The following is a 15,759-nucleotide window of genomic DNA, read 5'->3' as shown; positions in this document are numbered from 1 at the left end:
CTTTCCACTTGATCCTCTTTTGTTCTTTGTTTACCTGCTCCTCACTACCATCTTGAAGGCTTTAATGTGTTGCTATGTTTGTTAAATGGGTTCTACCATTCAGTCTTTTTTTTTAAAAACTGATGAGAAGGTGGGGGTGCCTGGGTGGCTCAGTCTGTTAAGTGCTCAACTCTTAGTTTTGGCTCAGGTGGTGACCTCAGGGTCCGGGGAGGGACCCCTGTCATTGTCGGGCTCCCGGGTCCTCCAGGAGTCTGCTGGTCTCCCACTCTCTGCCCCGCCCCTGCTCACGAGCACACATACACACACTCTCGCTCTCTCTAAAATAAATAAATAAACCTTTAAAAGAAACAGGTGAGAAGGTGCTTTATTTTAATCCTCTTCCTTTTTAAAAACAAAACACCACTAAAATGAAATAGGTTTTTTTTCATTCTTAACCATCATTGTCTCCTGTTTCTTTCTTTTTTTTTTTAATTTTTTTTTATTGGAGTTCAATTTGCCAACATATAGCATATCACCCAGTGCTCATCCCACCAAGTGCCCCCCTCATTGCCCATCACCCAGTCTCCCCAACCCCCCGCCCACTTCTCCTTCCACTACCCCTTGTTCATTTCCCAGAGTTAGGTGTCTCGCATGTTTTGTCACCCTCACTGATATTTTCAGTCATTCTCTCTCCCTTCCCTTTATTCCCTTTCACTAATTTTTATATTCCCCAAATGAATGAGACCATATAATGTTTGTCCTTTTCCGATTGACTTACTTCACTCAGCATAATACCCTCCAGGTCCCTCCACATTGAAGCAAAGTGGGTATTTGTCGTTTCTAATGGCTGAGTAATATTCCATTGTATACATAGACCACATCTTCTTTATCCATTCATCTCTCAATGGACACTGAGGCTCCTTCCACAGTTTGGCTATTGTGGACATTGCTGCTAGAAACATTGGGGTGAGGTGTCCTGGCGTTTCACTGGATCTGTATCTTTGGGGTAAATCCCCAGCAGGGCAATTGCTGGGTCATAGGGCAGCTCTATTTTTAACCCTTTGAGGAGCCTCCACACAGTTTTCCAGAGTGGCTGCACCAGTTCACATTCCCACCAACAGTGCAGGAGGGTTCCCCTTTCTCCACATCCCCTCCAACATTTGTTGTTTCCTGTCTTGTTAATTTTCGCTATTTTCACTGGCATGAGGTGGTATCTCATTGTGGTTTTGATTTGTATTTCCCTGATGGCAAGTGATGTGGAGCATTTTCTCATGTGCGTGTTGGCCATGTCTATGTCTTCCTCTGTGAGATTTCTGTTCATGTCTTTTGCCCATTTCATGATTGGATTGTTTGTTTCTTTGCTGTTGAGTTTAATAAGTTCTTTATAGATCTTGGATAGGTTGTCTTTTGATTCATTTTCCTATGTATCAGTAATTCTTGAGAAAAAAGAAAAAACCTATTTGCCTAAAATGCCAGCATTCTAGCAAAGCTATTCTTTAATGTCTTTGATTTGCATTCTCATTTTCTTTAATAATCATTAAAAACTGGTCACTAATGGTTACGAAGTTTGGGAATGACTTCAGGAACATTTAACCTAAGCTCAGGGCTTCCCAGATGGAGTAAGTATTTGCGAAACTTAGCAAAAGACAACTGAGTATTAACCTGATTTTCTGAATCTCTTTTCTCAGGAATTAAAGCATGAATAATATTTGTGTGGTAAAATCTAAATGGCTTAATACTCTCTAAGCCTACAGAGAAATTCACTTTCAGAGTTGCAAATGGTTTATAAGCTTCATTAATAGTCACTTTTAAGTATGATTAAGTGCTTAGGATATTGTTAAGTACCCAAGAATGACTTGTTGGTTAACTATGACGATCTCCTTTACCTGACTCAGAGAACATATTTAAATAGCTCAAGAAATGTCATAATTGCTCACTAAAGAAATAAAATGTGGTCAGTAAGTATCTGGATTCTTTGTCATCTTCAACAGATTCTGTAGGAAAGAACTTCTGAAACTGAGTCCACAGGAAAATGCTGTTGCTGAAGAACGCATTGGGACACAGATTGTTGGTGGCAGGATTTGGTCATGAGCACTGCATTTGAAAGATTAAAGTGAATTATGTTTTGTTCCCTGAAGGCAGGTGGGTACTCATTAAGAGCTTCCTTAAGCAAAAAGTTAGGATCCCTGCCACATTCTCCACCCCCTCAGTGTCTCCATTTCTTCCATTCCAGAGTTCCCCACAGGCAGCAGGGGAGGGTCACCAGGAGAGGGAGACTACGGGGCACCCTTGGTGGTCATTGATTCACATTAGTGTGCGTGTGCCCACCGGCTAGCTGAGCAGGTGAGCCCATCATCACCAGAGACGCCCTGCCCCTGGAAGGAATGCTTAGCCAGAACTTAGCTGAAGATGCCCTGGCAGTTGTTGGGACTGTACCTCACACACCCTTGGCACATCCCTGTTGCCAGATAACAGCTCTGTAAAGGAATTTGGGGGACGGTTGTGCCTTCCTGGCCTCTGGTAAAAGTAGTAAAGCTCTCTAAGGATATGAAGGGCCTTGCCTTCTCCAGCATTAGCAGAATCTTGCTGCTCACCTGCTAATCATTATCTGTAAACTCAAGTCATGATGCAAGCTCAGGCCTCTGTGGCTGTGGCCGGTGGCCCTCACTGGTGTCAAGGCAGGGCCTGCTTGGGCTGGCTCTGAACTCCATTCTTGCCCTGACTCCTTAGGCCAGCTTGGGCTTGAGTCCTGCATGCCCAGGCCCTCAGACTTTATTCTTCCGAGAGTATGCATGAGTCAGGGCAGCTGGGATCTCTGGGTCTTAAGAAGCAGCCTCAACTGTATCACCTACACCCCCACCCTATAACCACACCCCCACCTTAGCCTCTGATGGATCTTGACCTCTGGCACTCTCCAAGCAGCCAGGCAGCTTAAAGTCTGAACTTTGGCTTGTACCAAAGTTCAGAAGAGCTTGCACCAAAGAATTCAATCTTGTCTCTCTCCCTCGAGCTTAAAGTCCCTATATCTGTTTTATAAACTTCACCTCCAACTCTGATCTCTGGCTCGGTCCCAGAGTGCCTGTTACCTTGGCCACACAGCCAGACTGTCAGAGTCCCTGAGGTCAGTGTCTTCATACCTATTCCCTAAATTTGTTCCAGCTATTTGAATGCTCCCATGTGAGTAAGGTGAGTCAGCTGAGTAAGACAAGGCTTGGCGATAGAGTTATGCAGATAGTCACTAGAAGTGAGACGGGCCTGAATAAAGATTAGCTCTTACACCTGGCTCCTCTCAGGGATGAAAAAAAGGAGAACCAAAAATAGTAACTGACTTGGCCAACATCATTATGATTAAAATAGAGCAAAGTTGAAGCCAGAATCCTTCTTGCTAGTTGGCTACAGTATCTTCACCTTCATTCATTCAAAGTGCATTCACTGAGTGTCTACTTAGGCCACATTATTACAATTTAACAACTCTTGGGAAATAATAGCTGTTAGAAAGATACAATATAAATGTAATAAAAAAGCAGATGTTTTAAGGAACATTGATCTGGTAAAAAAAAGTAATAAGAAAACACATACTAATTTTTTAAAAATAATCCAAGGCTATTTATGCTTATATGGTGATAAAAGTGTACACATTTTCATGAAATTCAGAAATAAGAACTATCAATTTGGGTTGTGATTCTCTGGTAAGACTCATGTTGGATGGTCCAGAAATTAAAGTGGAAGACAGGGTAGTTTTTAAGGAAGCAGGAAGTTGTGGGAAGATTTTCAAGTAGGAGAAATTGAAGTTTTTTGTTGGAAATCTAGAAGAGAAGGTTGTATAGTTTTTGCAGGAACAAATTATAGAAAGCTTTTGGGGGAAAAAACCAATTATCAAAAGTGTTCTACAGGCACTGGGAAGTCACCCAAGTGTTTAGCAGGAGAGCATTCATGAGGAAAGAGGACTCGAGAAGATGTATCCTGTATTGCTACATCGGGAGGCAAGAGGAATGGAGAGTGAGAGCCCAGAATTGGTAAGGCAAGTTATCAAGCTATTAAAATAACCCTCAATTATAGGAGATTCTTAAAGAAAATCAAATATATCGTTTTCAAGTTCTTAGAATAATGTGATCTCATGATTAAAACATAACTGTCTCCTTCCATCCTGACAAATCTGCTGAAGCAAAGAATTTAGATTGTGTGTTCCTACCATGAGGCTTTTATAGAAATGGATGAAGGTAATGCTCAAAAATAAATTGTTCTCAGATTAAACTAACCACCTACTCCCCAAACACAACTTTTTTTATGTATCATTTGTGTTAACATTTCTTTCACAGCTGGTACAAAATTAAACAAGACGAGTTTATGCTTCCATAACTAAAAATTCTCTGTGTATATATCCTAGGTTGAAAGGCACTTTCTACTTACTCTATTAGGGGTTTAAAGATACAAAAAACATTAAAAACAACAACAAAATGTACAAAAATGAAATTCACTCCCAGCCGCATTACTGCAGCACCAACTGTTTTTCCTTTTCCTGTGTTCTTTTGTCCAGGCTTTGTTCATGTGCTGCTGTGTCTCTTTTCACGATGGTTAAATTAAGTTTTCCCATAACAATAGATGTAATAAAACTATCTTGCCCCTAACATGGTCATAATTCTCTTATTATTATTAAATGTGCAATGCTGATCAGAAGATGGCAATATGAAGTAGACAAAACAACTAATTTCCCTGCTTTTGAGCTCTTCATTGTAAAGATCATAACTGTGGTATTTCCTACAGAAAGCCAGATTCAGTTCAGCAGAGTGGTGTGGAGCTAACTGTCCTCTGCTCTAACTAGCTAAGTGACAAAGGGCAGCAGCTGCAGTACACTCTTTGTGTGCGTGCCTGTGTGTCTGCATTTTAATTGTCAAGTTAGACACTAATCTCTCTAGCGAGTTTAACATTAAGTAGGTTGCTATGTCTTATGGAAAATATAACCTACATCTCTGCATATGAATTTTAAAGAAACTAAACCCTAGCTATCTATTTCTGTTTCTGAGATCTAGTCATCATTATTAGAAAGGAATGTTTTAATATTTATTCCATTAAATATTTGAATATGACTATGTTCAGGGTCTAGTTATATGGACTGTAATTGTTCACTTATCATTGATCAAATCATCATCCCCAGTGAACCAGATTTGCCTGCCTGGAGGCCATGTTCTAGGATGTACTGAATTTACTCAGAGGTTTTGGGTTTATTTTAGTAGCCTTTATTAGCAAAAACTGAAACTTGAGAGTTGTCCAAATTCATTACCAGAATTGGAGCTACAGCTCCAATTTGGTGATGAAAGCATAAAGAGGTCTTGATTCCCAATGACCTTCTGTATCTTATTTACATAAATTTACATAAGTATCATGATTTTTGCTTAGTTGTTACAGAAGCTGAAATGAAATTAGGTAATATTGTTTTCAGCAATTAAATACATGCTGAAAAAAACAAAAATGAATTCCCCTCCAAAGCTAAAATTTTTAAATGCGTCTTATAATTCCATTACAGCAAAGGGCTATTACTATCATATCTGCCAAGAAGTTCATTCCACTGCCAAAATGACTTTTGCAATATTTTTTTTTAAAAAAACTAAAATCTATTTTCATAGTTCCAGCTTTTATTCCATTAACTGATACTCCATGTGATGGTTATTCCACAAAAACCAAACCAAAAATTAGCTGTGCAGGAAGATTTTATTGTAGTAATGGTCTCCACTGAGTATTAAAATGCTCACTATCTTATGTCAGATTTTAGGAGGAGGTCAGCATTTTATACAGAAGAATTTTCTTTGCCACAAATTATTTTTTTTGTGCCTTGCTTTTCTAAAATTAAATACTCTCTGTCTGAACATTGTTTCTCAATAATAATGGTAATAGAAATAATTTATACTGGGGAATTTTTCACAAGATAGATCTCAGTATATTCTCATAAAATCTTGTGAGGTAGCAAGTATTGTTTTATTTTTTGATGGCTCAGGACATTGAAGGTCGGGCGAATTAAAAAGTCTTTTTAATTCTCATAGCAAGTCAATGGAAAACCCATAATTTGAGTTCATGGCCGGCTTCCCAGCACATTGCTCTTTTCATCAGCCTTGTATATCATGTGTTGATTGCAATGGAGCAATGATTGAAAGTCCCCACAAAGGTTACCTTAAAATTGTTTTATTGCTTCAGCCAAACTGTTTTGTCAAAGTCCAATGCAGTGGTGTGTGCTCATGTGCTTGCTCTACGTTGATCCACCAGCAGCTTTGTTTGGCACAGTTTTAAAGCCCTTACTTGTAAGTGGAAACATGTGCCCTTTCTCATCTCCTGAATCCACTCTCCCCTCATCCATTCGGCTCCCTCTCCTCTGGATCCTGCCATGTCTAATGAGCTTACAATTATTTTTAAACTTCTTTCCATGAGGTTGTATCTGCATATCACCTGGGGGAGAGAATGTAATCTCTGCAGAAGTTAAACTGTGGGTCATGTGAAGAGCAGGAGCTGGTAAGAAGGAGATATTTGATGGAACTCCCCATGGAAATGTCAAGCTCAGTATCACATGTCTACCTGACTCCAGATTTTAGAGCTCATGTTTGTGCTAAAACCAATCAATGATAAGAGTTCCAGTTTGGAGAAATTTTTCTCTCAGATTAACAAAGAAAGAGAGGGAATTGGGAGGAGAAATTGAGGGATAGTGGGAGGAAAGAGAAGAAAAGAGATGAAGATCAAAAAGAAGAAAGAAAAAGAATGGAAAGAAAAGAAGAGGGGTGCCTGGCTGGCTCAGTTGGCCAAGCATCTGCTTTCAGCTCACATCATGGTCTCCAGGTCCTGAGATTGAGACCCATGTTGGGCTCCATGCTCAGCTGGGGGTCTGCTTCTCCCTCTGCCCCTTCCCACTGCTCCTGCTCTCTATCTCTTTCTCTCTTGCTCAAGTAAATACATAAAATCTTTTTTAAAAAAAAATAGAAAAGAAAAAGAAAGGAAAAAAAAGAAAAAGGGACAGGGCTTTTTGTGCATGCATATTTTCTTGCTCTTAAAAATACATAGCTCAACTAACAGAATTCATTTGGCCAGGGAAGATGCTTTTGGTTAGAGAATCAGTCAATTTCATCTGTCCATCAAACTTAATTTGCAAATTCATATCAGAATTATTCCTGGGTGGATAATTGTCTGACCAAAGAAGTAGACAAGAGTATGGTATATTCCTGTTGAAGCATGACAGAATTACATGTGAAATAACGATGTGGATACCCACTGAGCATCACATCCTTGTTAGGAGCAGATGAAGTGCACACGCTTGAGGTTCTATCCAAGGGAAGGAAGGAGCATCACATAGCCCTGCTCCTCTGGTCTCTCCTCTCAGGAAGCACCATCAGCTATGTCAGTCCAAGCCTGCGACTCGCTGATGCCCCTTACACCTTCTTCTGCACCAGCAGAGGAAAGTAAGAAACTACTTGGGAGGTAGATGGGGAGGCCAACTTGGTTCTCTTCACCTTTCTCCTCTTTCTCTGCTGCGGCATCTTGCTTCAGGCACCCATTCTGTTTTGCCAGCATAACTGCAATAGAAGCTTGACTCTCCCTTTCTCCCTAATCCTGCTGCCTAGATCTTTCCAAAACACATATATGTTAAGGTCCCAGGATAAAATTCAGAGACCTGAACGCAGCTTGCAGGACCAAGCGTGAGTCAACCTCCACGGAACTCTCCAGTCCGACTTTTCATTCCTTTGCATTCCACCTTCCTGTCAAAATTACATGCCATTCCAGACAGAGCCACATTTTCGTCTGTGCACGAGCTGCTCCTTCTGCAGGATAGTCTCCACTACTGTTTCACCTGGCTAGCTTTTATCTAAGATGTTAAATATATTGACATAAAGTTATTTATGGTATTCTCTTAGGATCCTTGTAATGGCTGATGGATCTCAGGAATATTCTCTCTTTCAGTCATAGCTTTGGTTCATTGTATTTTTCTTTTTCCGTCTTGCTTGGACTTCATCAATTTTTAAGAATCTTTTCAGAGAATCGAATTTGAGCTTGTAAAGTTTTCTGTATTGTTTTCTACTTTATATATTTATGCTCTTTAGTATTTCCTTTCCTCTTGAGGCTTAATTTGCTCTTTTTCTAAGACAAAAATTTGGATTATTGACTTAAAACCTTTTTTTTTATGTAAGACTTTAAAGCTTTAAATTTCCCTCAAGAACTTATTTAGTTTAAACCCACAAATTTTGATGATATACTTTTAATATAATTCAGTTTGAAGTTCCTCCACCCCATCCTTGCTTTATGGACATGTAATTTACATAAAATAAATGCACCCCTTTTAATTGCACAGTTTGATAAGTTTGGCAATTCTATATAATCATATAATCATCATCCAAATAAAAATATACACTGTTTATCCCCCTCAAAGAGTCCCTCTTGCTTCTTTGAAGTTCATGTCTTCCTTCAATTCTTGGTTTCAGAAATTACTGTTCTTTCTGACACTAGAATTTTGTTTTTTCTAGAATTTTATATAAAAGAATCATACTATATATAGCATTTTGGTGTGACTTATTTCCCTTAACATGATGTTTTCAGGCTCATTCAGGCTATGTATATTGATACTGTGTTCCATGATAGTGCTGAGTATTTCATAATGTGGACTCATCAATTGGAATTCAGTTGTTTCAACTTCTGTGAATAATGCTGCTCTAATATTCATATAAGGGTCTCTATGTGGACATATCTTTAATTTATCACTTCAATATCCATGAATGGGATTGTTGAATCAGATGATAAATTTATGTGTAAACTTCAAGAATGCTACCATACTGTTTTCCAAACATACTGTAATGGTTTGTAGGTCCAGTAAAACTGCATGAGAGTCCAATGGTTCCACATTTCCTCACCAGCACTTGCTATTGCCAGTCTTTTAATTTTAGCTATCCTAAAGGGTATGTGGTAGGATACCACTGTGGTTTTAATTCGCATTCCCTGATGATTAAAGATGTTGAGTACATTTTCTTATGCTTACTTGTCATCTGTGTCTCTGCTTATGTGAAGAATTTCTTCAGGGACACCTGGGTGGCTCAGTCAGTTGGGTGTCTGCCTTCAGCTCAGGTCATGATCCCAGGGTCCTAGGATGGAGCCCTACGTTGGGCTACCTGCTCAGTGGGAAGCCTGCTTCTCCCTCTCCGTCCACTTGTGCTCTCTCACTGTCTGTCGAAAACAAAATAGAATAAAACAAACAAACAAAAAGAATTTGTTCAAATCAATCTTTGCCAAATTTTTCATTGGGATCACTTACTATTGGATCACAAGAATTCTCCATAGATTCTGGGCACAAGCCCTTTGATAGACATATGCTTGGCAAATATTTTCTCTCAATCTGCAGCTTGCCTTTTAATTTCTCTCATTGTGTCTTTCTAAGGGTATTCAGTTTTAATTTTGTTAGGATCCATTTATCAGTGCTGCCTTTTATAATTGGGACTTTCTGTGACTTACTTAAAAAATCTTTTAAAAAATCTTTGATTAGCTCAGTATCACAAATATTTTTCTTCTATGTGTTTATGAGTCTTATTGCTTTTATATTAAGATCTATGATCTATTTTTTAAAAAGATATATTTATTTATTCATGAGAGACACAGACTGAGAGAGAGGCAGAGACATAGGCAGAGGGGGAAGCAGGCTCCCTGCGGGAAGCCCAATGCGGGACTCGATCCCCGATGCCGGAATCACGACCTGAGCCCAAGGCAGGTGCCCAACCACTGAGCCACCCAGGTATCCCTGTTATCTATTTTTTAAAAAGATTTTATTTATTTATTCACGAGAGACACAGATAAAGAGGCAGAGACACAGGCAGAAGGAGAAGCAGGCCCCACGCAGGGAGCCCAATGTGGTACTCCATTCCAGGATCCCGGCATCATGCCCTGAGCCAAAGGCAGACACTCAACCCCTGAACCACCCAGGCATCCCGATGTATGATCTATTTTGAGTTCATTTTTGCTTATAATTTGAGGCAAATGTCAAAGTTAATTTTTAAAAAGCCTATAGAGATATACAATTGTTTCAGCATATTTTGTGTAGGAGACTATCCTTCCCATATTGAATTACCTTGGCACTTTTATTGAAATTGTGGGTGTGGCTCTATTTCTTGATTCTATTCCATTGATGTAACTGTTTATTTTTAAACCATTTCCATACTGTCTCAAATACTATAGCTTTACAGTAAAACTTGAAATTGGATAGTGTAAGGCCTCCAACTTAGCTCTTCATTTTCAAAACTATTATTGTTCTTCTATACCTTTGCTTCTCCTTGTAAATTGTAGAAGCAGATTTTTAAGTTCTTCAAACAAGCCTATTGGGACCTTGATGTGTATTGTCTAGAATGTATAATCAATTTAGGGAGAATTGCCATCTTAGTGATCTTAAATCTCCTAATCCATGAATATGTATATCTCTCCTTTTATTTAGATCTGCTTTTATTTCTCATAGCAAGGTGGTGTAGTTTTTAGTGTAGAGATCTTACGCATCTTTTAGTAAATTTATCCCAAACTATTCTTATGCAAATCTTAAATTAAATAGTTTTAAAAATTCAATTGTTCATTGTTAGTATGTAGAAACACAATAGAGTTGGTTTATTGAACTTGTATCATGCAATTTTATCAGATTCATTTACTAGTTCCAGAAACTTTTCGTAGATTCTTCAAAATTTTCTATATACACATCATTTTATATATAAAGAGAACGTTGCTTCTCCTTTTCCAATCTGTATGCTTTTTTTATTAGTTTTTCTTCCTTATTACCTTGGTGAAGACTCAAGTGAAATGATGAATAGACACAGTGAAAGTAGTCAGACATCCTTATCTTCTTTTTATCTTAAGAGAAACCATTCTGTTTTCATACTGAATATGATGTGATCTGTAAGTATGCATAGATATTAAATCAAGTTTAGGAAAACAGTATTTTTCATAATTGGTACCGAAATTTCATGAAGTGCTTTTTCTGCATCAATTGAAATAATTGGATTTTTTGTCTTTACACTGTTAGTGGTGAAATATATTAATTTATTTTCAAAAGTTCAACCTCATTTGGTCATAAAGTATGATCCTTTTTACATATTTCTGGATTTAATTTGGCAAAATTATGTTAAAGAATTTAGCATTTCTGTTCACATGGCATATCAAAGTGATGTCTTTTAGTGTCAGTATAATGCTAACCTTGTTAACTATTGAGCGTTTTCCTCTGTTTTCTAAAAGAATTTGTTTAAGATAGTCTTATTTCTTCCTTAAACATTTAATAAGAATGACTAGTGAAGACCTCTGGTCTAAAGTTTTCTTTGTGCAAAAGTTTTTAATTTTGAATTTAGTTTCTGTAGCTAATACAGAGATATTTAAATTCTCGATTTCTTTTTTGGATCAGGTGTGGTAATTTGTGTTTCTTAAGAATTTTTTTAAGATTTATTTATTTGAGAGAGAGAGGGAGAGCACATTTGCACCAGCAGGGGGAAGGGCAAAAGGAGAAGGAGAGAATCTCAAACAGACTCCTCAGTGAGCATGGAGCCCAATACAGGGCTTGATCCTAGGACGCTGAGATCATGACCTGAGCTGAGACCAAGAATCAGATACTTAACTGCCTGAGCCACCCACACGCCTCTCTTAGGAATATTTTTTATTTCATTTAGATTGTCATAGTTATTGGCATAAGCTGTGCATAACGCTGTCTTATAATCTTTTAAAGTATGACTATTTTTATTCATTTATTTATTTCAGATATTTTCCAGTTTTACTAAGATATAACTGACATATAACATTGTATTAGTTTAAGATGTACAACATAATGATTTGATGTAAGTATATATTGCAAAATAATTACCACAAGTTCAGTTAACATCCATTACCTCATAAAGTTATAGTTTGTATGTGTTTGTGTGTGATTAAAACTTTTAATATCTACACATCCAGCATCTTTGAAATATACAGTAGAACATGGTTAACTGTAGTAACCTTGCTGTACATTGTATCTCCAGAACCTTTTCATCTTATAATTGGAAGTTTGGGGCAGCCCGGGTGGCTCAGAGGTTTAGCGCCGCTGTCGGCCCAGGGCGCGATCCTGGAGACCCAGGTCGAGTCCCACGTCGGGCTCCCTGCATGGAGCCTGCTTCTCCCTCTGCCTGTGTCTCTGCCTCTCTCTCTCTGTCTCTCTCTGTCTCTCAGTCTCTCTCTCTCTCTCTCTGTCAGTCTCTCATGAATAAATAAAATCTTTTTTAAAAAAGTAATTGGAAGTTTGTAACTTTTGATTGCCTTCCCACATTACTCCCATCCCACCCCTACCTCCCACCTCTGGCAACCACCAATTTGTTTTGTTTCTATAAATTTGGATTTTTTAGATTCCACATATAAGTGAGGTCATACAGTATTTGTTTTTCTCTGTCTGACTTATTTCACTTAGTATGATACCTTCAAGATACATCCCATGTTATCATCACAAATAGCAGGATTTCCTTCTTTTTGTCACTAAATAATATTCCATTGTGTATATATATACATATATATATTTATACACACTATATACACACTATATTTCCTTTGTCCATTCATCCATAAGTGGGTACTTAGGTTTTTTCCATGTCTTGGCTATTGTAAAAAAAATGCCACAATAAACAGGGAGGTAAGATAGCTTTTTAAGATAGTTGTTTTATTTCTTTTGGATAGTTGTTTTATTTCTATACCCAGAAGGGGATTATTGGGTCATCTGGTAGCTCTATTTTTAATTTTTTTAGGAACTTCCCAATTGTTTTCCATAGTGGTCACACTAATTTACATTCCTACCAATAGAACACAAGAGTTTTCTTTTCTCCATATCCTCACCAACACTTGTCATCTCTTATCTACTTTGATGGTAGCCATTCTAACATGTGAAGTGATATCTCATTGTAGTCTTGTTTTGCATTTTTAATAATTGTAGAATATAAAATCATGCCCCGTGGTTATGATATTGGCAATTTGTATCTCGTATACAATTTTATATTTTTTATAAGTTGTAGTTATACACATTGTTTCATATATTTATAAATTGTATTAATTTTTATAAATTATATTAATCTTTTCAAAGAGACACTTTTTTCTTCTGTTTAATTTATATTTGATTGATTTTTTGCTTTTATCTTTATGATTTCCTTTCTTCTGCTTATTTGCTTCTTTTCCTAATTTCATAAGATTGGAATGCAGATCTTTGATTTTTAGGTCTTGTCTTTTCTAAAAAAGTATTAAAAGTGATAAATTTCCCTCTAAGCACTGCTTTAGCTATCAACCACAAATTTTGATGTATTACATTTCCATTATCACTTAGTTCCAAATATTTTCTAACTTCCGTGTGATTATTTTCTTTAATTAATGTCTTATTAAAATGTTTAATTTCCTAATATTTGGAGTTTTTCTAGATACCTTATGACTATTGGTTTCTAACTTAATTCTGTCATATTTGGTATGATTTCATCATTTTGAAAATCTGAATAGAACTTGTTTGTGGCTGGATATATTCTCCACCTTGACAAATGTACTATGCCATATTACATTTGAAAGGATTCATCTCATATATTCTTTAAAATATCTGCTGTAGGGATCTATAAATGTCAATTAGGTCAAGGTGTTGATAGTTTTATAAAAATCTTCTGTATGTTTCTGACTTTATATTGTCTAGGTTTTGAAAAAAAATTTTCAGAGAGGAGTATTAAAATCTCCAACGATGACTGGGGAATTATAATTTTTGTCTACAGTATTTGCAAATTTTGATATCAGGCACATAAACATTTATTACTCTTACATGTTTCTGATGAATTGGCTGATTTATTATTATGTAATGTCCTTCTTATCTCTGGTGACATTCTTTAAGTCTTTTTTTTATTTTTTAAAGATTTTATTTATTTATTAATGAGAGACACACAGAGAGAGAGAGAGTCAGAGACACAGGCAGAGGGAGAAGCATGCTCCATGCTGGGAGCCCGATGTGGGACTCGATCCTGGGCCTCCAGGATCACACCCTGGGCCGAAGGCAGGCGCTAAACCACTGAGCCACCCCGGCTGCCCTCTTTAAGTCTTTTTAAAATCTTATTTTAATTTTGGATGCGTTCCTTCTATTCCATTATTTGCAAGATTTTGATAAAGGTTGTCATTAATTTTTTTAGATATTTGGTAGAATCCACCAATGAAACCACGTGGTCTTGGGTTTTTCTGTGCTGGCAGATTTTTAATTCCTAATTCAACTTCCATTCTTGTTATTCATCTAAGATTTCCTATTTCCTGGATCCAAGATTCATGATTCAATCTTAGTAACTTGTAAATTTTTAAGAATTATCTGGGTTTTTTTTTTTCTAAGAATCTTACTGTTAGTATATATTTATTTATAGTGACCTGTTATCACTCTATGTATTTCTATGGTTATCTGCTGTATTGTTTTCTCTTCCATTTCTCATTCTGGTGGTGGTGTTTTTTTTTAAATTGGAGTTCAATTTGCCGACATATAGGATAACACCCAGTGCTCATCCCGCCAAGTGCCCCCTTCAGTGCCCGTCACTCAGTCACCCCCACCCCCCGCCCACCTCCCTTTCCACGACCCCTTATTCGTTTCCCAGAGTTAGGAGTCCCTCATGATGTTTTGTCACCCTCACTGATATTTTCACTCATTTTCTCTCCTTTACCCTTTATTCCCTTTCACTAATTTTTATATTCCCCAAATGAATGAGACCATATAATGTTTGTCCTTCTCCAATCGACTTATGTCACTCAGCATAATACCCTCCAGTTCCATCCATGTCGAAGCAAATGGTGGGTATTTGTCATTTCTAATGGCTGAGTAATGCAGCCATTTTGGTTTTTGAAGCTTCTCTAATTTTTCTTAGCTAATGTAGCTAAAGCGTTGCCAATTTTATTTTATCTTTTAAAAAGATAAAAAAGATTTTATCTTTATCTTTTCTTTTTAAAAGAAAATTTTATTTTCAGTGTTATATTATTATTTATTATGGTCCTTTTATTTTTTCTGATTTGTCATTGTTATTTCTTTCCTGTACTAAATTTTAGCTAAGTTTAATCATAAGCCATCTTGTTTTATAGCACAGAACAACCTCTGACTATAAGAAGACAGTTTATAGCTACAATAATAATAAATATAGAATTATTCTGAAAAAATCTTATTTTAAGATAGCCACTGCAGCCTTCTTATATCTCTGTTTTCATGGTACTTTTCCTTTTGATCTATTCAATTTCAATCCACTTCTGTCTTTATATTTAAAGTGCAGCTCTTCCAGATAGTATATGTTTGGGTCATGCTTTTTTTAAAATCCATTCTGTCTGTATATTGTAATTGAAGTGCTTTATTTATTAATATGTTTGTAATTGGATGTGCCATTTTATTATTTGTTTTCTATTTGTCTTTTCTGTATTTTGTTCCTCTGTTCCCTCTTCCTGATTTTTCTTATTTTTCAGAATTACACTTTTTTTTCTTTTTTAAGATTTTATTTATTTATTCATGAGAGAGACACACACACACAGAGGCAGAGACATAGGCAGAGAGAGAAGCAGGCTCCCTACAGGGAGCCCGATGTGGGACTTGATCCTGGGACTCTAGGATCATGCCCTGGGCTGAAGGCAGGCACTCAACCGCTGAGCCACTCAGGCGTCCCACATTTTATTTTTCTTATTGGCTTTTTAGCTGTACATCTTTGCATTATTCATGTTCGTGGTTGTTCTAGGGATTGCAATATATATATCCCTAATTTGTCAGAGTTCACATACATTTATGCATTAAAG

At 37.0% G+C, this 15,759-nt stretch overlaps 1 long non-coding RNA gene across 6 annotated transcripts in view; it reads left to right on the top strand.

Moving 5' to 3' along the window:
• The window catches only part of LOC144311410 (uncharacterized), a 107,480-nt gene that overhangs the window by 73,561 nt on the left and 18,160 nt on the right, over positions 1–15,759 (top strand). For 3 of the 6 annotated variants that reach the window (XR_013376958.1, XR_013376957.1, XR_013376968.1), the window contains 2 exons: positions 1,971–2,121; positions 3,873–3,995. This is a non-coding gene — a long non-coding RNA (uncharacterized LOC144311410). Of the gene's footprint in view, positions 1–1,970; positions 2,122–2,212; positions 2,323–3,872; positions 3,996–6,399; positions 6,481–11,724; positions 11,802–15,759 lie in introns of all 6 variants that reach the window. The other 3 variants (XR_013376960.1, XR_013376965.1, XR_013376959.1) reach the window with 3 other exon arrangements.

Source organism: Canis aureus, chromosome 1 (genome assembly GCF_053574225.1).
Source record: "Canis aureus isolate CA01 chromosome 1, VMU_Caureus_v.1.0, whole genome shotgun sequence".
Classification (NCBI taxonomy): Eukaryota; Metazoa; Chordata; class Mammalia; order Carnivora; family Canidae; genus Canis; species Canis aureus.
Note: the sequence above shows the minus strand (reverse complement) of the source record. Positions and strands in the feature narration are given on the sequence as shown.